The 25,548-nt window shown below is 44.9% G+C and overlaps 1 protein-coding gene across 9 annotated transcripts in view; it reads right to left on the reverse strand.

The window, feature by feature from the left end:
* Window positions 1-24,683, reverse strand: part of TSNARE1 (t-SNARE domain containing 1) — a 448,564-nt gene extending 423,881 nt beyond the window's left edge. For 3 of the 9 annotated variants that reach the window (XM_038160997.1, XM_038160980.1, XM_038160989.1), the window contains exons 1-2: window positions 24,614-24,682; window positions 9,188-9,281 (exon numbers count right to left, since the gene is read on the reverse strand). The gene's annotated coding sequence lies outside the window, so the exon portion shown is untranslated. Of the gene's footprint in view, window positions 1-9,182; window positions 9,282-24,613 lie in introns of all 9 variants that reach the window. The other 6 variants (XM_038161025.1, XM_038161007.1, XM_038161056.1 and 3 more) reach the window with 5 other exon arrangements.
* Window positions 24,684-25,548: the final 865 nt, after the last annotated feature.

Consider the following 25,548-nt stretch of genomic DNA (forward strand, 5'->3'; position numbering starts at 1 on the left):
CCCTTCCGCTAAACTGCCGTGTAAAAATTAGGGGAGTGTCAGAAATTACCAAGGAAAATACAGCAACACACCTGTAGGTGTCCAATCAAAAGTTATTTCATGGAGAGGGAAACAATTCCAGGTGCAGAGGAAGCATGCAAAGGAAGGCACAGACAGCAGAGTTGGCATTAGTGCAGCTGCCTTTATTGCAATGACCCTAATTGGCATTTCCAGATGTGAGGCAGGAAAATCAGCTGACAGGAGCATCTTTGACTATAACCTTAGAAAACCTAGGCTGAAGAAGATACGGGGCTCTATGTGAGACATACATGAAGAAAAAAAAATTTAAAATCCCTTCTTCCTTCCTTTCCACATATTGAGCTGGTTAAAGCAGTCCACATTCTCCCTTTGCTACCAGCAGCATTTATTTATCACCATCCTCAATTCTGAAAGCAAACTCCAAGTGATAACGCACGATCTCCCTGCAAAACCAAACTGAGATGGATGGAGGACAAGGGGTATAATTTAAGACAGCTTACATTGCTCACAGTACCAGGAGCACTGCATTCAGGCTGCAGGAAAGGTCATTAGTAAATTGAAGGCAGCAGAAGATAAGAGAAAAGTTTACAAACAACATTTCAAGAGGAAAAAATGTGCTTATTTGGCCACTCAGGGAAAAGAGCAACCAGAGAGGAAGTCTGGGTGTGCAAGAGCCTTCCTCACTCCAGGCAGAGGAGTGAGCTCATCTCCAGTGCTCAGGATGGAGCACACGAGATCTGCATCAGTGCCATCAATAGTAGCACCCAGTGTGACAGGAACCTCCTCCTTGGCAAAGTCATCCATACCAACCGAACAGCTTGGAGTCATCTCCTGCCTCCCAGATGGCTCGCTCCTGTTGGTGCAGAAGACTGGGGAGCCAGGATCTCCCTGCAGCAGAGTGCACGGGATTGCTGCCCTGAGCTGGCTGCACTTCAGCTTTCAGCCTTTTTGTGAATGCTCCAGGAGATAAGCACTGAGATACAGGAGATAAGCAATGTAAAGAGCTCACTTCTTCCCTCCTGAACACTATCATCTGATGAAAACACGGTTTCTCAAGTAAAGGAAGGGCTCTTTAGGTTGGTTTTTTGGAAGAACACAATTGAAGTCTGCACGGCTTATAGCCTGGTCTAGTGGAAAGTTCCCTGTCCATGGCTGTGGGTTGGAATGGGATGGTCTTTGACGTCCATTCAAACCCAAACATTCCATGATTCTGTGATTCTATGTCATCAGCAGACAACTGACACACATTGGCTTCAGCGGATTCTCCATGGTTCAAAGTCCAGCTGGGAGAAAGGTCTTTCTTGTGAGGAGACACTGTGGGAGCCAGGCCTGGTTAGTCTGGAGAAGACTGAGATGGGATCTCATCAATCCACATAAATATCTCCAAGACAGGAGTCAAGAGGATGATGCCAGGCTCTTTTTATGGTGCTCAGCAACAGGACAAGGTCTGTGTCCACAAACTAAAACACAGCAAGTTCCACCTCAACCTGAGGAAGAACTTTCTTTTCACAGAGGGTGGAACAGCAGCTCAGGGAGGGAGTGGATCCTCCCTCTCTGGAGACATTCCAAACCCACCTGGATGTGTTCCTGTGTCACCTTGCTTTGGCAGGGGGTTGGACTGGATGAACTCCAGAGGTCCCCTCCAACCCTAAAGATTCTGTGAATATATGAAGAAGCTCAACCTAGCAGGACAGGCTGAATCTCACCCTACTTTCCTTTCTAAATTTGGACTATCCACATGGACACACTTGCCTTGAAACACCTGAGGATCTCTAAAACACAGACAGCCACCCTGACCTCACAGAGATTCTACTTTTCACAATAGAGTTCGTTAACATTCTCATCAAATCCGGGGGAGGAGAGGGCATACACCAAATATATGGAACAGTAAGTAATTCAGTTATTTTGCATAAGGAAGATTATGGATAATGTCCTAAATGTCCAACTTTCAGAAAATCTTGTTAAAAAAACCACGTCCCTTCTACTTTTTTTTTGGTCAACACAAGGCTTAGGAGTGATAAACCTGTTACCACTAATATGCTCTGTTGTGCATAGCACTGAGGACTGCAGAAATCAACGGTGAACCCCCACCTATGTCCCCTTCAAAGAGCTCCCTGCCATGACAACCCCTGTTCTCCTCCTCCATAGCCCCATGGAGTCTATCACCACCTCTCCACACCCTCCCTGTATCCATGGACACTCACCCTCCTCAGCTTCAGCACCTGTCCATGCCTCAATTTGTTCTCCAAAGCATCCAAAGAGGCAGCAAACAACCCGCATGGGTAAGCTAGACCTGGATATATGTTAACTGATTGACTGCGTGATACCAAAAAAATAGTCAGTGAATTTGCCGGAGTTTTCCTTGAGGACACTGAGATATTAAGTCCTTACGTGCTTGGTGAATACATACATTGATGGTTGGGTGGAGGAGAAAATCAGTGAACTGTATTTTTTTCCTCTGATGTGATTAATTGATGTGCTCATCAACCTATTTCAGCGGAAGAGGCAGAAAGACACCAACAGAAGAAAGCCTTGAAGGAAGTGAGAGACTTCAAACTATCAAAAAAGTTTAAAAAAAATATTTCTGTAAACAACCCAGTGGTGCTCATCTGCTCTCACTTTCAGACCCAGGCCCCAAATATTCTGCTTGTATTTAATTTTCTGGCTCGTCAAGTAGAAAAATAACCCACTCCTGAGGCTTTCAGTTTTATTTATGCACTTGGTTAGGACTGAGCTGAACACTCAAACCTGTCATTGAAGGTTTCAGGTGCTCCCAGCTCTGGTTTACACTCCATGAAGGCTTTGCTCTCCAGACAACCAGAGAATCATTAAGGTTGAAAAAGACCTCCAAGATCATTGAGTCCAACCATTAACCCAGCACCACCACCATGTTCACCACTAAAACACATCCTCAAGTGCCATATCCACATGTTTTTCAAACTTCCAGGCATGGTGACTCTACCACTTCTCTGAGCAACCTTTGCTAACGATTAACAACTCTGGTAGTGAAGAAGCTTTTCCTAAAATCCAATCTAAACCTCCCCTGGCTCAAATTTAGGCCATTTCCTCTTATCCTCTCACTTGTCACTTGGGAGAAGAGACTGACACTTACCTCGCTACAATCACTTTCCAGGTAGTTGTAAAGAGTGATAAGGTCCCCCCTGAGCCTCCTTTTCTCCAGGAGAGAATGACACTGCCCAGAAGAAACCACCCTCCATCCTACCACATCAGCCCAAGGTTCCACCATGTCCCAATAGCTGAAACTCAGGCTCTTCAGCTGGCAATGCAGCAAGATTAATTTAACCCAAGAGAAAGCACAAGCTGCTTCATAAGAGTTGAAACTGTGTTGTCTATCCAAAATCTAAGCATTTTTTAAAAATTATTCTTGGTGGGGTTTTGTTTGGAATGCATCAGACTCTGGTGTTGGCTTAAGACACCAAGGCCAAAATGTTGGACAGGGCTGAAATCCATGAATCCACTTCCAAGAGAGTGAAGCCCTGACTTTCAGTGGCCTAAAATCATGCAAAAAGGCATCTTTAGGCTGCAGCTCTGTGATGAATTAGCCCTGACAAGGGAGGAAACTCAAGACCTCCCCACAGCACTCCCTCCCTGCCCCACACCATGGCTGCCTCTCCTCTCTCTTGCTAACACAGGGACCAGCAGCTAGTGCTGTAAATCAGATCAATGAAACATTCAGATAAAAATAACAGCCCAAACCTCCTCCATTGCAGGAGAGCCTTTCGGATCACAAATGATGAAAGCACATTTCTAAAAAAAGCGAGCTGAGTTGACAGCAACTTCTGAGAAGGTGGCAAAATAAACAGCCCCAAGCCCAACCAGCAGAACAAGGCTGCTCCAAGCATTGCTGGGGACCTGGCAGTGGGAAAACAGATCTCAATACCCCCAATTAGTGTTACCTATGTCAAAGACAGTGCCTGGCTCCCACCCTGGTGATGCTGTAGGAGCCGGACATTCAGAGGACACCTCCACCCTCTATTGCGAGCTATTCCTTGGGCATCTCCTTGACCACTGGGCTATGTTATTCCTGCCTTGTAGCTGGGAGGTAGACAGGGAGAAAAAGCTGGGATGCAGCTTCCGGGGTCAAGAAACATCATCCTTGTGGTACCCACAAGCACTTGGCCTGTAGTGCTGGCTGAAGCTGTGAGGGAAAAGAGAAGCAACATCCCTGAGGTTTCTTACAACTATTTTTATGACTGATACTAGAAAAGAGGAGAGGGAGTGGGGAGTAAGTTTTTTTCCCCCCTTTTTTCATGTCATCTAAACACCAACTAACAAAAAAAAAAACCAGATGTCTTCATCCTGCAATCCAGATGGATGTCCCTCTGCAACAGGGGGATGCACCACAGCATCTCGCCTGGCATTTCCAATGCTGGGATTCAATACAGCGTCTGCAACTTTTAATGCCTTTTTACAAACATCTAATTCACTCTGTATTAATCCCTCAGAGCAGCTACTCCTTCATTTTACCCTTGGAGACATCAAGCTAAAATATTCATCGTCTTGAACACAAAAACCTACAGCTCTAAGCAGTTGTTGAGGACAGAGGACGTGCTGTTACCCAGTCCTCTGATATATACAGCAGTATAACACCATCCTTGCAATAAAAGTACAGAATGAGCCTCTAAAGATGCCTTTTTACTAGATGTTTGTAAGTGGATTTAGGTTTAATGACAAGCTCCTCTTGCTTATTTCCTGCTTTTACTCATCCTTCTTTTTGGGGGGAGGGAGGCTGACAAGGGGCTCTTCTTTCTCAAGCTCAATATTAAATAAAAGAAATCCAAAAATGTACTGAAAATGCCCTCTTAAGTCATGGCACAAGGCATATTTCAAATGAATGCAGCTGAAAACCTCCAAACTATCAAAAAGCTATTTCAATAAGGGATTTTCATTTACTCGAGACATTCAAGACATTGACAGAACTTCTAAAAAAGATTAATTTCTTCCAAGTATTTTAACTCAATTAAATTGACAAAATCTCCAGCACATGAAGGTGACAACAAACCCATGGCCCACATTTCAGTCTTCCCAGGCTACAGAGGGCTTTCCAAAGCTCATTATTTCAGGAAGAGCTTTCAGGCAGTCTCTCAGCTGACTCTTGCAGGCCATGCCCAGATATGCCCAGAAATCTTTAGTATTGAAGCAGCAAACCATGGGAGAGTGCATTAACTCGTGTGTGCATTCCACATCTCAGCCACAACAAATCACAAACGCGGAACACGACCTGACACACACTATTTAATTTGACCTTAGACTACAACAGAGCCAAAGCAAGGTGACTCCAGCCCATAAATATTCCTGACTCCACCAGCATTGAAGATGTTCAGCCTTCAAACCTTGAAGGGAAGCAAACAACATCACTGAATCCCTGCAGTTGTTTCACCTTAAATAGACAGAAGGGAGGTGTTGACACTGAGGTGATGCTTTGCAGTTCAGGCAATCTGTGTTCAACTGCCAGGCTTGACTAAGCTCTGGATGCAGCAGGAGAATTAAAGAGAAGCCACAGTCCTCTCACCTCATCCAAAGCATCCTGGAGCTGCAAAATGCCTGGGAGAGACTCCTGGTTGATTGGGATGTTACTGTGCTTTAGTATAGCACAGCAAGGAACGGACCTGCATCATTTTCATTTTTAACATTCAAGAATATTAAATTTAAATCGTTCAAAAAATCACAAGTATAGAAAGATACAACAATTGTAACCAAGGTGGCAAGAAACTGGCCACGTGTTCACCACTGGAACAGTTTGGGAGTTACTCAGAATCAGTTCATACCCTTGATCAAGGCATTTCTTTGCATCAACCTCCTGCAGTAGGCAGATAAAATGTAGCTGTTCCGTCTATGTAAAATGTGTTTAGATACATAAATCCTTGCAAAGTGGCTTTTTATTTTGAGGCAAAACCAGAAAGATTTATATGCTGCATTAAATATTTTCTTCTTTGTCCTCTTCTCGACCGTCTGCAAGATCAATTAAAGTGCTTTTGCATAAAAGAGGCAGAGAGGAGCACGTTCCAAAAAATAAATAAATAACGACACCACTCTCTGCTTTCAGTATGATGCCTGAAGAAAACAAGCGTAACGACTTAAAGATTCCCACAGTGAAAAAGAAGAATATGATGAAGGTTTAATCATACACTTACAAGGCAGCAAAACACATTTCTCAAGTCTTAATATCTCTTGTGAAATTTTAAGCACTCAGAAACAAATATTAGCAACAAGCTGCAGCAAACTGAGTCGTTTCCCTTGCCCTCACACAGAAATATGTGCAAGTCCCTCCCTTGCACTCACACACACACATTGCTGTTTCCATCACTTTTCTATTTGCAAAAATATCCCAATGAAACTATGAACCTTTAAGATGCTATGATTTAACACGTTCCTCGCCTTAGGGAGGTCTCGCTGTCCTGGAGCTCAGCAACCTCTCTGTCCAGCTGCATTGCAACATCTGGAAGCACCAGCACGATTTCCCCACAGGCTGACCAGCAATGGGAGTCATGGTCACAGCCTTGGCACAGAGAGACAACGCTCAGATCAACTGCTCCCCAGGTACCAATGGGGAGCAGGGGAAAAGGGAGAGAGATCACCTAACCAAAAAAACTCAAGATCTACTTTACTCTCCCTCAGAATGCCCTTTATCATGTCTGTGCAGGGCAAGGGAGGAACTGTTCCCATCAAAACCCCATCATCATAGGTTCTAAGGAAGAAATTTTTCATAATGAAGGTGGAGAAACATTGGCACAGGGTGACCAGAGAAGTTGTGGATGCCCCATCCCTGCAAGTGTTCAAGGCCAGGATGGGGCTTGGAGCAATCTGGGATAGTGGGAGATGTCCCTGCCCATGGCAGGGCGGTTGGAACTGGATGATCTTTAGGATTCCTTCCAACCCAAGCTATTCTATGATTCTGTGAGCCTATCTGGCCCCAGAGTCTGGCCTAAGTGGCACAGCAGGTCACTGACCATTTCCCCTTGGATTATGGGGGCTTTGTTCTGCTCCCTGTCCCTAATTCCACCTTGTGTCCCTCATGGCAACTGTGCCATATTTTTCCTGCTGCACAGGGGCTTCCAGCTCCCCAAATCACTGCTCTATACAATTGAAACAGGAGAAGAATAACTTGCAATAATAAAATAAATCTAAAAAATAAGCCCACACAAAAAAGAAAACCAAATATCCAAGAAATGAAAACAAAAACTAAGAGGTGAATAATTCATTCAGTCAATGTGCAGTGCCCATGTTCTACCTGAATTGTTTACATGGAATGTTCATGGTTTAATCAGAACTGCCGGAACAAGAAAAACCAGAGTCATAAGTACAACATTTATCTTGAGTAAACGAAATAGGTCTCTGGGTAAGGCATTTTCATTTAAAACAGAAGAAAAAATAGGTTGCAGTTTGTGACGTGACCAGCAAGGGGAGTTGGTGCCCAGAGCTTTGAGGGAACCACGCAGATGCAGTTTTGGGTGGAGAAAACTCAAATAAACAATTCTGAGGTAGGGACATTGATAAAACATTGAAGACTGCCAGAGGATGCTGGAAAATGATGGACAGAGAGCAGAAAACCCACTAACCTGGAAAAGAGAGAGAGCTTGAGAGACACTAGAGTAGAAAAACAATCATGTTTTGCTTGGAAATTAGACTTTCTGTCCCTGCAAGACTTACTGGAGAGCATGTCATGAAGAGCTCTTAGAGGGTAAAAAGGCATAGGACAAATGAAATCAAGCCAGGATGGATCTCAGGATAAGAAAATAAGGGTTAACCTCAAAGTACTTCTGAGTACAATATTCTGACAGGAACATGAAAAGACTTTGGCCAGTTCCTCTGGCCTTGATGAGACATCCAGGACAGTACCAGATGTCTGGGAGAAGATGTCAGAGAATGAGGGCTAACCAGGCATCTTATCACTGAGCCCCAGAACCAGAGCAAACAGGGGAAAAAAAAATATTAAACACAACTATTAAAAACAACCCTCACAAGGAGTGGGATTTAATAATATTATCCAGCATTTAAAGCAGAATGCCAGCAGTAGGAACTCATTAGGCTCTGTATGGGGAACAGCAGCAAAATCACTGCTGCAGCTCCAGCCATGCTGGGCTTTTCAACAGAAACGGGGCCACCCTGGGCTCCGGGGCCACCGGGAGGGGCACTCAGAGCTTTCCTTCCTCTGCCCCGTTAATCTCATTAACCTCGTATTTACTCTGTTGTTGGTAATTACTCAGAACGTTAATAGGCACAATTTATGCATATTATTTACTGAATGTCACAAATCTCTTCAGCTCTGTGTATGAATCGGGGCTGGAACAAGCCAACGCTCCAAGTGCTGTGGAAAATGGAAGTAGAGAAATTAAAGATTTTTTAAAAATTTAGAAAACCATTTTTAGGAGTTGTTTCAAATTGCTTCAGTATCTTCAGTTCCGTCGTGCAAGATAACCAATCAATTAAGATAAATAAATGCATTTTAGATGTATCAGAATAATTTTAGATATATCATTTTAGATATATCAGAATTCATCCCTTTTACTAATTCTATAATAACATTCTAACGAGACAAAAACAGACACTAAACCAAAAATACCCAAGAAAAGACTTATTTCCTCCTATTGAGTTGGAGCCCATGAAACAACTATTCCAGCCATGATACAAATTACCGTTAACGATATTCCAGGTGGGAAAACCAGATGCAGTTTAAGAAAACTGTTATTGCTGTTAAAGAACTCCATAGGTTTTACAGACACAGTCTGTTGCACCTTGAAAAATGAAACTTTCACTGACCATCTGTTCCTAGCAGAGAACACCCAGCAACTCAGGCTTTGGCCAGAAAGCCCAACTCAAAGTCAACATACCATGAGCAGGGGACATCCCAGAGCTTAATGTACAGCCAAGATCAGATGTCAGGGGGAGAATCTGGATGGAGATCACCCAGTGGTAACCAGTTAAAACAAAGAAATCACTGCAAGAGCAGAAAATGTGATAGAGAGGTGAACATCTGCAAGAGCAAAGCCCACAGCATTCCTACACCCCAACTCCAGAGCCTCCTCCACAACATGCAGCATCATCTCCAATGAGCTGAAAGGATATGGAGAAAACCAACCAAAATCAAAGGGGAAAAAATATAATGAGAAGGATTATCAAGGAAAGAAAACAGTAAAAATTACCTCACCCACAATTTTATTCTGCTGTGCTGTGGAGCCACTTGTTGGGAACTTGGCAGCAATAACCCAATGGACCCAAGGCCCAGCTCAGCAGTATTGTTCCTGTTTAGATAAAAGGGAAAATAAAAAGAAAATCAGATGTGAAAAGCACAACCAGGCTTTTATCTGCTCTGTTTCCCTCAGTCTGAAGCTCAGGGATTCCCAAGACTGAGGTTTTAGCAGTTTCTTTAGATTCAACTGGGAGTTTTCACACCCTGTGAATTTGTTAAACATATCCATATATTAGGCAAGCTTTGCTTTTGGCCTACACAATGTCTGTTGACAATGGAACACACAAAAAAAAAAAGGAAACAAAAGAACATTTCTTCCCTTTCATTTTGGGGTGCAAACATTAGGGGATGCCTAGCAAAACACAGCAAGTAATTTTCATTTTCTGCAATTTGTGATTTCACATTATTGTCATTTCCCCCTGTTTATCCATGTCATATTTTATAGTCAGTATTAGCCAGTTAAACTGGTTTTATTATGTTTTTACTACATTTTTACTACATTTCCTACAAAAAAGAAAGCCCGTGCAAATGTAGGGATTGCTGAGAGAGAACCACGCCACCGAGACAACCAACGGGACCCAGCACTGGACTTTCAAACATTTTCAGAGATGGTGATTCCACTATTCACCTCAGCACTCTGTCCAATGCTTGACCACCCTTTCAGTGAGGAAATTTTTCTTATATCCAATCCAAACCTCTCCTGGTGCAACTTGAGGCCATTTCCTCTCATCAGGAACAGCATCCATAAGGATCCAGAACCTCAGATAACTCTGGAGACTATAATGATATCATAAAACTCATTTCCCACACACACTTTCACAACTCTTTGTGGGTTTTTTTTGCCCAAAATTGGAAACTAATGCTCCAGAAGGAATTTAAGACACTTTTAATGCAGTTTATTATGCTTTAATAAAAAATAAAAGAGAAAAGAAGAAAAAGAATGGCTTAGGCAACTCAGGTAGAGGCACTTACACACTGGGCAAAGTGCGGAAATAAAAATATTACAGACTTTTTACAGCAATTATTCCTCAAAGAAAGTGTTTTAATGAAAATGCTGGTGTTTTAGGCTTGCTTTAAGCAGGAGGAACATCACCACACAGGAAACAGCCTTCCAGACTAACCATTAAAGCCTTCTAATCCCTCCTTATGACGGGATGGTGAAGAAAGTAAAATCACATGGGATGACACCAGGGCCAAAGAGAGCAGCAGAGAATGCCAAAGGAGCTCCTGCCTTGAGTTTTTCTACCCTTAGGAAAACCATCCAATTACCCTTTCCTCCTCTTTGATTACACAATCGACTTCAACACCCTCAAAAGCCAACACCTCCAAAACATGGGGAAAAAATAACGATAAGGGCCTTTAAGTTAAAGTACAGTATCCAGAACCAGCTTTCAAAGACAAAGTAAATAAGGAAGACCTTTAAATTTTAAGATGTTGCTCAGCAGCACCTTGTCATGCCACATCATACAACACTTCTTCCTTGTTATTTCTCTGGCCAAAGGTCAAAATTCCTCTTCCCAAGAGACAAGCCTTCAGATTAAAAGAGTGGCGAAACTTTTACATCCAACTAATTCAGGAACAATCCACACCTCCATCCTGGAGACCTTCCTTCATATGATTTATTGCAATTGAAGGTGGGGAGGAAAAAGTGACAAAATTTGTCTCAAACTGAGGCAGTCTTGCTCCAAATGAAAACAGAATTATTTGTGCAGCACACAGAGTCCAGCACTGAAATCTCAGGATGTTCTTGGATACTAAGGTAGGAGTTTTTATCACCCTCATGTAGCCTTGGGACAAGCATTTTTAAACTGCCTGTACAAGCAAAAAAACAGTGGTCATTTCAATTTTTCAGAACAAGCTAAGCCATGGCACACCCCATCCTGCCAAGTGGGGATTCAGGTCCTTAAGTGTGGTGGTCCAATTTCCCGGAAATATCATTATGCCCATCTCCCAGAGCACCCAGGGCAGCCCTAGGAGGATGAAAACCAATAGTGGAATGATCAAAACCACACCACATTGCACATGGGATTTCTTGCCCATCCATCTTCTCCTTATCTCATCCCCCCACCAGCTGCATCCCCCGAATTGATGTTTTCTTCTCCAATTCAATCTTTTTCTGGTGGTTTCTCCACAGCAGGGCCTCTCCTTTGTGTCCTTCTTGCATTCTCCACAATGAAATGCAAGAGGGAAATGATCCTTGGTTGGCATCCACTGGGACAACTCCATTTTAGGGAGGAATTAATGACAGCTCTGCCCACCTGCAGGTTTTGGGTTGTTTTTTCTTTTTTTAAGTCATCGTGTATGTAACTCACATGATGTCAGTACAGGAATATCACACTAAGACTCTGGAAAGTAAGGGGCGGGTTTTCCTTGTTTCTATGGTTATGAGCAATTTTAATGACCAACCTAAATAAAAAGGCTGGAAGAGAGAGAAAGTAGGAAGGAGTGAGGTGGGCGTTTAATTTTGATTGACAAGACAGAGCAGAACTAGTTAAGATCTGTCAAATGCTTGCTGAGGATCACAAATCCTCAGCACATTCTACGGCAGACAGAATTAGTCTAAATGCACAAAAATATTTCTTATCTGCTGAGATCAGAGTTCAGCATTTCAGCTGCCCCACAGAAAGCAGCTGATGTCGTAACTACCAAAGGAACTAAGGTAGGGCCAGAAAAAATACATGTATTTTAATTATTTGTATTTGATTTTTAAGGATGAACATCTACAATGTCTTAAAATGTATTAATTTTTGTCTCTGACCTATATAAATAAAATTATTTCTATAGAATGACAGTATTCTCAAGATTGTTAACTACTAAAACAACAATTTTAAAGGTATTATCAAAGGCACCACTTTGGAATCACATCTGCATCACATTTAATGTTGTATAAATACAGACTACAGAGATAATTTCTGCAAAGCAAAAGACCTTAAAATAGGAGACTGAACGCAGAAGGAGCTGAACACAGATTTGATGGGAAATTTCAGGAAACACAATCTGGAAAGACAAAAACACTGGCATGACAGTCAGCTGTGATGCTCCCCGATACACCACCAAAAAACAAGCTTCGGGGAAAATTAATAACATTCTTGCAAATGAAATAATCGAGAAGGAAGAATAATGGAGAGGTGGAGACCTGAAGCATTTCAAAGTCAGGAGCAGAGTTTCATCACCTTGGAGGGAAGAATCAATATCTCATCAAGGCACGAGGCAGCATGAGAAGACTAAACCAGCATCTTGTGTTTAAAGCCAGGGAGAAGCAGGATGCACCAAAGGACAGACGCAAACAAGATCCAAGACGTGCCTGAACCAAACTCCAAAGATGTTTTTCCTGTTCTCACTTGGCTCTGTTGGGATGCAGGCAGGACACAGTGATCTTCACAGGGCTACACACCCATGAGCTTCGCTATTTTATCAAATGATGTTAGAATTTTAAGGAGAAAAAAACTCAGCAAGAGAAGATGAGGTTACAAAAGAGGGAAGTCAACAGCTCCTGAGATGCCTGCCAACAGGATCTGCACTTAAAGCATGCAGTTTTGGCAGAGAACATTCTCAAAATCTGATATTTAAAAGTCTCATGGTGTTGGAACATCTAATTAAAATAAAAGGATACAAGTGAACTAAGATCTGATCAACACAAACTTGTATCAAAGTCAGAATGTGTTCCTGCAGAGTCTCAGCCACCTGGTTCTTCCATGCTTCATTCAGAGTGAGAAAAATTAGCTACCAAGTACTTCTATTCCCAGGCAAAATCATCCCTCTCCAGCCTCTAAAAGGGATGGATTTGTAACCATCTTCAAAAATTAAAAAATTCCAAAAAAACCCCAAAACTCACATGTTGTTTAATTTACTGCCACTTTTCAATTCTATAGCAACATACGTGTGATTCGAACTTTTCCTTCACCCATCAATGCCCAGGCACTGATGGGTGAAGGAGACAAAGAAATTAAATGAAAACACCTACAACTTCATTCTTGCTCCTCAAGAACTGGAATAAATGAAAGAATTTGAATCCTTCATTGAGGAAAGCCCTGAGGAGAGGAAGGACTTGAGGATATTGGTGGATGAGAAGCTCAACATGATATTTATTACAAATGGCAATGTGGCTGCTCCATCCCTGGAAGTGTCCAAAGCCAGGCTGGACAGGGCTTGGAGCAACCTGGTCTACTGGAAGGTGTCCCTTCCCACAGCAGAGGGTTAGAAAGAGATATCTTTCAGATCCCTTCCAACTCAAACTGTTCTAATATTCTACAAATGTACAGCTGTTTCCTTCCTAGTAGTGGCAACATGAACTCAATAGCCAAGAAAATAAACAAAAAAAAAACCCAAACAAAAATAAGGAATTCATGTGTGATCTCATTTCTTACTGCAAGGTTTACAACAGCCAAGCCATCCACCACCAAGTTGAAAAGTCAAAGCAGTGTGGAATCAGCTGGCACAAGCTCATTTTTTTACCAGGTAATGCCTCGAAACCTCCCAAACCAACTCTGCTGCCATCAGAGCCGCCTCTTCCTTGGACAGCGCCCAGGAACTGCTCGCAAATGAAATCCAAGTGAATTTATTGCTTCTGCAAGCCTGGAAATTTCAGTTACAGAGGTGACGTGACATTTTGTTTCACCAATGCTAATCTAATACCTTTTTAAAGGTGCATACGTTTCACCCTGTTGGCTTCCAACACTGAATTACCAGCTCTGCTAAGCTTCAGAATAAATGAGACGAGCGTGGCCTCCAGGCAAAATCCCTTTGCTGTAATCTTTATTCAAAACACACTGCTCTGGAGCCTTGCATGCATTGCCAAAAATCGCCTTGAGGTTTGCTCTTAAGATGGCAATTTGCATATCAACATTTTGCTGCAGAGCTTACCCAATGTCCCCGCTATTATTTTAATACTCTGCTGTGGGCGGCCCCCTGAGCAGCTCTCAGAAGTGCAGGCTAAAAATATTCCTGCCTTCCCCACCGGCTCCACACATGACCACAGCGAGCGCCGGCTCAGATGCAAAGCCGGCAGTGATGGCATCCACCCGCCTCTCCAGGAGGATGCTCAGGCTCCAAAGGTGCTCAAAAAAACATGGCAAGAAGGAGAAAAGTAGCTCTGCATGGATGGAGGAAAAAGGCACAGGCGCTGGAGGAGGAAGAGCTGGTTTTACAAGGGAAGCAGGAGAGGTTTATCCGCGGGCGAGACATTCTTGGGAAAACACATTAAGAGGTAATAAAGCAGGTGAGAGAGGCACCGCCTGGGATATGAATTTAAGACGATGCTGAACAGAGGAAAGGGAAGAATTCTCAAGCACAGAAGGGGAGCGATGCCGGGCAGACGCGAGCACAGCCTGATTCATGCCCCAGAAGGGAGATCCCAATCCCGCTGGCAGCACCATGTTGACGACAGCGCATGAAAAAACATGGATTGCAGGTTTTTCTCCTTGCCCTCCTCCTCCTCGCCCAGCAAACCCCAGGCTCAGAGGTTGTAATTATTTCTGGCAAGGTGTAAAGAGGTCTGGGAAATGAAAGTGAAAACTGGAGCTATTTATGAGATGCCATGCAAGGAATCGGCATCGGAGCCCGGCTACCAAATCAGCGAGTGCAGGGTCACCCTGGTCTGCCCAGGAGAACAACTTTGCAAAGTGGTTTGCAGCCAGCCAGGCAAAATAACTGGGCTCAGTCTGCCCAGGATGGTGAGTTAATGGAAACAGAGGGTGGAGAGCCACCAGAGGACACTGCTCCAGCCAATAACAAGGGATTCATCATGATGCTGGTAGGCTTTGAGATGATGTCCATCGAGATGACTGCCTCTCTGGGGTGTGAGAGAGGAGCAAGGAGGACATAAAGTCCGTAAGTGTCCCTCAACCAAGTTGTTGTAGAGGAAAGAAGACAAGGGACTCATCTGCCCAGAACTGTTCCAGGCCAGACTGGGTGGAGCTTTGTCGAGTGCAAGGTGTCCCTGCTCACAGCAGGGAGACTGGAACAAGATGATCTTGAAGGTCCCTTCCAACCCAACCCAAACCCTTCTACGACCTGCATGTAAATGACCAGTGGAAACCACTCATCCCCTTACCCTGCAGGCCACCACTGGCTTCCAAGGAACTGGATTATTGCCCCAATCCAGGAAGAACTACAAATTTTATAAAGTAATTTCCTTTCTGCTGGTGGAAGAAAGAAGCAAAAGCCAAACCATGCCAGCAGGAGGAACTCACACCCCGATGGGACTGAAGGAGCCAGCAGCATCTCAAACCACAAAACAGCCACCAAGGAAAATTCAAAAACTCTTGTTGGTCTCTCCAAGAAGGAAAGGAAAAGAGATGGTCAAATTCAGGAAGTACAGGCAGAGAGGCAGTGAGTGACCCTGGGAACAGCAGAATATCCAGACTACTTTTTGCACACTCTTTATATTCTGTGCTCAAATGGAATAAACAGGACTAGGATGCACAACTCTGTTTCTGAGATTACACTTAAATTATAATTGTTTTTTAAATGGAAGACAAGCACAGTGCAGTAGGAAAAGAACTGGCCAAAGAGAGAAGAGCGAGCCTGAAGACCTCAGAGCCTGTGCGACATCTTTATATATGAAAGGAAACAAAGGTACACCTGAACAATGTGCAAAGAAATAGAAATTTAAAAAAAAAGAAAATAAAAAAGCAGACCTTGGTTTCCATGCACAGGGAAGAGGATCTTTACAATTAATTTGCCAGTACTCCCGTAAAAGGAAAAAAAAAGAAAACCCAACACACCAGAATTCCTGTCTCATGATTGCCCTATGGCTGGGACAAAGGAGACAAAATCAGAGAAGCTGAGGATGCCTCATCCCTGGAAGTGTTCAAGGCCAGGTTGGATGGGGTTTGGAGCAACCTGCAACATTGGGAGGTGTCCCTGCCCATGGGAGAGGGTTGGAAGTAGGACCCTTCCAACCCAAACCATTCTAGGATCCTATGAAACCCACCAACTTCAGCTCTGAAGATGATCAACAGGAAAATATCTGTGGTGAGAAAATTTGCTTTTTCAAATTCAAAGGTGACCTGTTTTATAAAAATATTGCAATCCTGTTTTCACCACGTGCTAAGATGTCTCTCCAAGGGGCCGGTTTGGGTGCTCAGCAAGGACAGAATCCAATACATTTTTAGAAAACCAACCCATAGCTATGAAACCTTCCCATGCGGCATGATCAAAACTTAGGAGGGCTTTGGAAAGCACACAGTTGTTCTGTAAAAGAAAAGTGTCAAAAAGCTTTGGACAGCATTTCTCGGGCTTCCACACCCACATTTTGCCACCTACTACGATCTTTGAGCGCCTGCTGTTAATGGAAGCTGAAGGTCCTTGACACTAAGAAATTGAACTTCTAACATGCAGTATCCTCAACACCATTTAAGGACCACTATTTTAATTATTTTAGAGTTTTACCATATTTATCATTAGTAAAAGTAGATTTAGTGAAATGACTTGATTTTTCACCATTGCTCTGGGTTGCTTTACAACCTTCATGGGATGGTCTGCAAGAGGATGGCGAGGATCAGGATGTAGGAAAAACTTCCCTGATCACAGCTATGAGTATTCACCATGGCCTCATCCTGCCCACATCAATCCCACAGTACTTTTGGCAGAGAAAACACTAATTTTTTTAATTCCTTAAAAGAAAGGCCAAAAAAAAAAACCAGAACAAAAAAGCAAACAAAACCATATCCAGCATTATTAAATATGTTGGAATTTTTTATATATGGTCTTATGTATTATATTACAGAAATTAGTTGTTAATTTAATAACATATGTATATCTGTAAGCTTAATTTTTCATACTGTTTCCCTGAGCATCCACAGCCTGCAGCAGAATATTTGATGGGACTGATATCAGGGTCACCCCAGCAGCAACAGGCCCTCAGGTAAGGGAGCAGCTGGAGATTACCAGGCACACATCAGAAGACATCAATACACTTGGGGAAGGTAAATCACATCTCAAGCTATGTAACACTATGTCTAAATTTGTATAAATCAGGTATTTAGAAATTAGGAGGTTCTCATGAGAGTCTAGAAAGCGCATAGCGTCACAAGGGATCACAAATCAATTGTTTTTGTGGGGAAAAATGTAGCAAAAAGCTGTATTATGGTTCAGCTCTTGATTCAGTTCACACAAAGGAAAATCTGAAGCCCTGCAGCATTCAACAAGAATTTCTGTCACGTACAGGGTTACATGAAACAAGGTGCTACCCAGCACTGCTCCTGCAGCCCCATCAACCTCCCCCATCTCCAGATGCACAGCAGCATTTTTAGATCCAAAATCAGAAGAACTTGGAGCATGGTGAACATCTCCATGCTGGGATACGGGATGCTGCAAAGCATTTGTTAATAATTCAGCTCAAACCTAATTGCAATTACCTACAGTGAGTTGCAACCACTGGTCCCTGTGATCCTGAACTCTTCCCATCCCTGGAGTGTCCACAGCCAGGTTGGATGGAGCTCTAAGCAGCCTGGTCTGGTGGAAGGTGTGCCTGCCCATGGACAAGGAATGAGAGGATCCTGAAGGTCTCTTCCAACCCAAACCGTTCTGTGATTCAATGAATATAAAATTGAAGTGACTATTCCACAACTTGAAGACCCAGTGACACATCATCCAAATCTTCCCGGAACAGCCCAAGAGGATTTTGTTCCCCCTAGACACCCCAAAAATGGAGCACATGAGCTGGGCAGGCAGCACCACTGCATGAGGACTGTGGTGACAGTCATGAGATGTCACATGTCAGTAAATCATAGAATCACAGAATGGCTTGGGTTGGAAAGGACCTTAAAAATCACCTCATTCCAAACACTTGCCATGGGCAGGGACACTTTCTACTACACCAGGTTGCTCAGCTTCTTCAGCTTAAAGCCATTCCCTCCTTTCCTCTCACAAAAAATAAGGGAATTTCAAAGTGGGGGAAGAAGGATGAAGAAAAACAGAATTCCTGGCTTTGTATGGAATTTTTTACAAAGCAGCCATTAATAGCAAGTTTGGGAGTTCCTTGATACCACATTTGAGTCTCTGGCATCTCACACAGCCCAGAAATGGGTTAATCCAAAAATCTGGGTCATAACACCTCCAAATCTGCCTGGTTTGTCACATGTAGAAAAACAAAGGAGGCACCTCCCTCCTCCATGCAGAAGCATCACAAGAAGATTCAATCAAAAATGGGAAAAAAGCAACAGGTTTCAGCAATGAGCATGATCAAAGTCTCTCGTGGCAGAAGAAAATGTTTTATTTTACAGAAATAAGAACTATGGCAACAGCTCTGGAATAAAATCCTACAGCACGGCTGTCTCCTGCACTCCTTTACTCCATGCACCAGATGATGGAGGAGTCCTACAAGGGGAAAAAAAATACATGGCCAAGTTATTCAAGACCAGAATGACAATAAATGTATGCAGAGAGGAGAAGGAGGACTAATAAAGTCCTCAATAACCTCAAAAAATCTTATTTTTGCAATGCCTGGCTTTGCAGCAGGGGGGACAGCAGAGCAAGAACAAAGCAAACGCTACACAATGAAGAGCATCAAACATTTTGCAGTTATTTTCTGCTTTTATTTAAGAAAGAGATGACAGAGAGAGTGAAGAGATCATCACCTAACCAAACATCAGTATTTACTTCCAAAAAAAAGGAATTTTACAAAAAAATAAGAAGAGTAAGTATAAGTATTGCAGCCAAGTTTGACTTCATTCAAGCAGGAGCTGGAATATATTTTCCAGATTTTGCTTGTAGCATCCCAGCAGATGAACTGACAACACACCTAAATGGCCCTTGGGAGAGCTTTTCCCCACAGCTCTGCATAGCAGAAAGAAAAATTCTAAACCACCTGCTGATACACCATTTCTTCTTATTTTTGTACCAATCTTCAGGATATATTTAAAAAGCAGCTGATTATCAGTGCAATCTTTGCTTTTCTAAAGTACACGCAAAATGGACATTAAAAAAAAAAATATAATCCATCTTGCCCCTTTTTTATTTTAGTTAAATGCTATTTTTTCCATCATCAGAAACACTGCAGAGATGTTCCCATGCACTGCAACAAAGAGATGGCACCTGCCTACTGAATTTCCTGACTAGTGACACTTCGAAGAAAAAGAGTTTTAAATAGAAACCTCCCTGCAAGTGTTAAATCAGATTAATTTAACTCTTGCGTTATTTTAATCTTAGATGCCACCATTTGCAAGGCAAGCAGAAAAAAAAAATAGGGAGTAGGATTCTTATCTTGACCATATTCTTTGGGAAATAGAGTGTATTATTAAAAACCACAAATAGCCTTTCTGGCAGCAAAATACAGACAGTTCTGGCTATTTTGCAGTAGGAAAAGAGCACCAATATTTTATGAAGCTTTCTGTTCAGCATCACGTGAAGGGCAGAGCTTTCCTCCAGCCTTGTGGTGCCCAGTGCCACTGCCAAAAACAGCAATGCCAGTTTGGGGCCCCGCTTTGGATTTCCATGTGGTAAAAAGTGTCCTGCACAATACAAGGCACTTTGAAAGGTTGGTGATGCTGCTGAGGAAGAAAGAAGTCTTGCCAGCATTTTCCCCACAAACACCATCATGGAGATACACTCTGATAATCTAGGCTCATGCTTAAATAATTGGATTAAATTTAGACTGAGGGAATCATGTCATAGGAAAACACACACATTCTAATGGTCAGGAATTATGGAATGGTTTGGGCTGGGACACTAAAGATCATCCAGTTCCAACCCCCTTTCCATGGGCAGGGACACCTTATACTATCCCAGGATGCTCCATGCCCCATCCAAACTGGCCTAAAACACTTCCAGGAATGGGGCAGCCACAGCTTCTCTGGAAAACTTGTGCCAGGACCTCCCCACCTTCACAATAAGGAATTTCTTTCTAATATTGAATCTAAACCTGCTCTCTGTCAGTGGAAAGCCATTCCCCCCTGTTGCATCACTCCAGGTCCTTGTCCAAAGTACATCTCCAGCTCTCTTGGAGCCCCTTTAGGCACTTTAGGGGACTTTATACCCTCCCTGGAGCCTTCTCTTCTCCAGGCTGAACATCCCAGCTCTCCCAGCCTGGCTCCACAGCAGAGGGGCTCCAGCCCTCTGATCCCCTTGGTGGCCTCCTCTGGACTTGCTCCAACAGCTCCATGTCCTTCCTGTGCTCTGGAGGTGGGGTCTCCCCTGAGAGGGGCAGAACAATCCCCTCAGCTGCTGCCCACCCTGCTTTGGATGCAGGCCAGGACACACTTAGATTTTTGGGCTCCAAGTGCACGTGGCTAGGTCATGTCCAACCTCTCATCCACCAGAACCCTCAAGTCCTTCTCCACAGGACTGCCCTCAATCTGTTCATCCCCCAGCCCAGACACCAACCATGCCCTGCATGGAAAGATTCAGTCATCCATCCATCCATCTATCTACCCACCCATCCATGCTCACTGGGACCAAACCTGGACACACAAATCCTTTCCAGTGCAATCAGCCTTTGCTCTGACAATGACAACTCCAACCCTAAATATAACAGAGGCTCCTCCTGCCCACCTAAACCCCTAAGGTCTCACCAATTCTCAGTCCTCTGAAGCACCAGCAACCCTTGGAAGGTCCATAAAAACTCAAGTGAAAGGCACCCAGCTCACCCCACTGCACAGAGCAGGTGAACTGTAGGATGGAGGATAATAAAGATGGGAAAAGTAAATTACAAGTTTTTAACAGTTCATTCCACTTTCATCGAGCAGAATGTGTTTATGGTACAGGAGGGAATCGAAAGTGTTATTTTTATCTTGATATTATTTGCCCTTTCACACTTGCTATTTAAATATTCCTGAAACCCTAGAAAAACCAACAATTCAAAATACCATTTTATATATATATATATATATATATGGAAGGGGAAGAACAGACTCATTCATTTTCAGCTTCCCTCTTTTTTTTTTTTTCTTTTCAATTACATTTTAAGTGCTGTAATATCAATGTGCAAATTTATCAAGACACTGAATATTTATTTTCCCTCCACTCCTGGTAAAGATTCTCCAGACTCAGAGCAGGCAGGGAGATCTGGTCACACCAGAGGGTTGTGTGATGAGGAGTAAATGAGAAGAGGTTTAAAATATTTTAAATAAATAAATAAATAAACAAATAAATGTGAGAAAATGAATGAGGTTGCTTGCATAAGAGAGGATGGGAATAAAATATTGTAATATTGAAATCTCTGTTCTACCAGCCTCTTTTAGCCCATCTGAACTGAATTGCTTAGAGAATCACAAAACACTTTGGGTTGAAAGGGACCTTTAGGTTCATCCAGTTCCAAACCCAGCCATGGGCAGGGATACCTTCCACTATCCCAGGTTGCTCCAAGTCCCATCCAACCTGGCCTTGAACATTGTCAGGGATGGGGCAGCCACAGCTTCTCTGGATAACATGGTTCGTTGTCTCACCACTCTGTAACGCTTGCTTTAGACACAGTAACAGGAGGAAACAGGGATGGAGTCTGAATCAGAAGCCTGGATCAAGCAGGACACGTGGCTGCACTGATCAGCCTCTCCCACATCCATCAAAGCTGCATTAGTATTCAAGCTAATTTTTCGTTGCATTCATAAACAAAAGCAAACCAGGAAGGTGGGAGGCCTTGGAGAGCACAAGAGTGATTTGTTGCATGGATGACCACTGAAAAGTGGGAATCAGCACATTTAACACCCTAGAAGAAGTCCAGAAACCAGACTGAGGATGAGAGGGAAAAGGATGTTGCAGCTGGCAAAGATGGCAGAGCAGGAAGGCAACAAGGGGTCAGACAGAAATGCACTGACACATCAGGGATTTAAAAACTTGCATTTCCATCAACACAAAGAAGAGGGATTTTCCAGAAGGGCAAGGGGTGATAGGAGAAGGGAGAATATAATTGAGCTAAATGAGGGTAGACTTAGATTGGATTTTAGGAAGAAATTCATTACCAACAGAGTGGTGAGGCTCTGGCAGAAGCTGCCCAGAGAAGCTGTGGCTTCCCCATTCCTGGAAGTGTCCAAGGCCAGGTTGGACGGGATTTGGAGCAACCTGGGACAGAGGAAGGTGTCCCTGTCCATGGCGGGGGGTGGAATGGATGGTGTTTAAGGTCCCTTCCAACCCAACCCATTCCATGATTGGCACTCCAGACAACACCCAGAGCTCAGCGTGGAGATGAGATGGAAAAGGACATCACAGCTGGAGAAGACACCAGAGCAGGAGAGCATCAAGGGGTCAGACAGCAGCTGGGCTGAGTCAGTGGTGATCTAAAGACCAGAAACACCTGCAGGGACACCTGGACCACAGCAGAGCCCAGCAGGGCAGGACTGAGCACTGTACATTCACAGACCCACTGCAAAGGGAAAAAAACAGCCTGGAAAAATGGATAAAGGCTTGAGAAAGTATAAACTTATTGCTAAATAAATGTAAAAAAAAAAAAAAGGGGGTGGGGGAAAACCCTCATATTTTAATCAATCCTTCCCACTCCACAGCACACAGCTAGTAAAAATTTAGGATTCAGTCTGCTGAGTACTAAATCCTCTGTGCAGAATAAAGCACAAAGCGAAACTTGAGGCCGCCACCCCACGCAAGGGTTTGCAAACAAACATCTCCTTGTTCCTGCAGCACTCCCAGAGACAAGGATGCACCTCAAGCTCCAAAATGTCACAGACGACTTCAAATGCTAACAAGAAGAGGGTTCTGCAGGGTGTATTCAGTGTGCTGGTGGCAGAATGAAACGTGCTTTTAGCTTTCCAAACCCTCTGCTTTTTGATATGCACACAAAGACACCGAGCACTTCCATGGGAACACGAGGTTTCCCCAGCAAAGTCCACTCCAGCGCCAGATGCCGGAGGTTAATTGTACCCCACAGCTCGGGGGAGCTTTTATTAAAAGCTTCAAACCACAAACACTTTTCCAAGTATAAAAGCAACCAAAAAAAAAAGTTTTTGCAGTCAGCCGAGGGCCACCGCAGAAAGCGGCGCTTTGTACATTTAAAACTGGTTTTATTTCCCCTCCTTGTACTTCCAAACCCATCCCACTGCCTCAAGCTCCTGAATTAGCCTGGAAGGAGGAAAAAATAATAAATTAACAACATCATGCCCTCTGTGAGGTTGAAATTGAGCAAAAACCTGGCAGGTAACAAGCCAGGAGCAGTTCCCAGCGTTGTCATTGTGCTGGAAATTGATAAATCAGGGTTTCTTCCTGAACAGCTGTGGGACAGTGGCGAACTGGAGCAGGGACATCGCATCCTCATCCAGTCACTGGTGACATAGGACACAGCACTCTCACACGTGTCCCTCCCTGCTCACAGCCCTGGGCAAGGCCAGCCCTGTCCCCAGATCACTCATTACGCACATAAAACACTGTCCAACAGCAGCCACAGCCCCCAGTTGCTGTGCCATCCCCATCCCCATGTCACACACCCCACCAGCTTGTGCCATCCCACCTCTGTCCCCATGTTACACACTGCCTCCTGTGCCAGGGCACTCCTGTCCCCATGTCACACCCCCCTGTGCCAGCCCTGTCCCCATGTCACATGCACACCCCGAACTCCTGTGCTAGCCCTGTCCCCATGTCACATGCACGCCCTGAACTCCTGTGCTAGCCCTGTCCCCATGTCACATGCACACCCTGGACTCCTGTGCTAGCCCTGTCCCCATGTCACACGCACGCCCTGAACTCCTGTGCTACCCCTGTCTCCATGTCACATGCACACCCCAAACTATGCCAGGTCAGCCCTGTCCCCATGTCACACACATAGTCCCTGTGCCAGCCCTGTCCCCATGTCACATAGCCCCTGTGCCAGGCCCTGTCCCCATGTCACACCCATACCCCCTGTGCCAGGCCCTGTCCCCATGTCACATACCCCCTGTGCCAGGCCCTGTCCCCATGTCACACACATACCCCCTGTGCCAGGCCCTGTCCCCATGTCACCATTGTCACACACCCCCTGTGCCAGGCCAGCCGTGTCCCCAAGTCACACACACACACCTGTGCCCGTGTCGCACACACCCAGGCCAGCATGTCCCCAAGTCACACACACACACCTGTGCCCGTGTCGCACACACCCAGGCCAGCATGTCCCCAAGTCACACACACACACCTGTGCCCGTGTCGCACACACCCAGGCCAGCATGTCCCCGTGTCACACACACGCAAAGTGCCAGCCCGGCCCTATCCCCATGTACACACCCGCCCCACCCAACCCGTGCCAGGCCAGCGCTGCCATTATGTCGCACACCCACGCACAGTGCCAGGCCATGCCTGTCCCCATGTCACACACACACACACACCCCTGTCCCTGTGTCACACAAATCCCCAGAGCCAGCCCAGCACGGTTCCCGTGTCACACAGCCCCAGTGCCAGCGCTGTCCCCACGCTCCCAGCCCGTGTCACCCCCTTGTCCCCACGGCAGGACCGCCGCGCGCCCCTCACCTGCCGCCGCGCGCCCCTCACCGCCGGCACCCAAACATCACGTGACCGCCGAGGCCCCGCCCACCGCAACCACGTGTCCTTCCCTCTCCCCCATCGTTGTAGTCCGCATCCCGCTGATGCTGCCGGCCGCGCTCCCTTCTTTGGACTACAACTCCCAGAGTGCACTGCAACGCGTCGTCCCGTCCCCTTCACCCGGCAACCAATCGGCGAAGGGGACGGCCCGATGGGGGGTCCCGCCCACCCTCCCTCAGCACCTCCCTCTTCAGGGCGCGGCCCGGGGCCGCCCCTCAGGAGCCGCTCCCTGCCTGCTGCTGTTCCGGGGGATGTTCCCTGTTCTATACCCTCCTCATCCTGGCTGCCCTCCTCACCTTTCCCCTCCTCGGGAACGGCTGATGGAGTTGGGGATGCTTATTCTGTAGGCAGGGGTCTCCGGGGGCACCTCATCACTCTACAAGTCCCGGACAGGAGGGTGTAGCCAGGAGGGTGGGGGGGGGGGGGGTTGGTCTCTTCTCCCAATTAACAAGAAATAGCGTAAAAGGAAACGACCTCAAGTTGCACCAGGGGAGATTCAAGTTGGATATTAAGAAAAATTATTCCCTGGAAGGCTGGTCAAGCCTTCTAAAGGGCAAGTAGTGGATTCACCTTTTCCCTGCGAATGGCCAAATAAAGTGTAAATGTGGCACTTAGGGACAGGGTTTAGTGGTGAATTTGGCAGTACTGGGTGAATGGTTGGACCCAGTGATCTTTCAGGTCTTTTCCCACCTTGATGATTCCGTGATTCCCTGACAGGTCTATGCCCCCCTTTGTAGCCTCGCAGTGCCCAGGGCACTGCTCACAGAAATAAATGAATAAACCCCACCAACTCGCTGCTATTAAAGCCACTAATTCTCTCCAAAACACCACAAATTGCAGCCTGAGACTGGAGGTTTACCCGG

Source organism: Motacilla alba, chromosome 2 (assembly GCF_015832195.1).
Source record: "Motacilla alba alba isolate MOTALB_02 chromosome 2, Motacilla_alba_V1.0_pri, whole genome shotgun sequence".
NCBI lineage: Eukaryota > Metazoa > Chordata > Aves > Passeriformes > Motacillidae > Motacilla > Motacilla alba.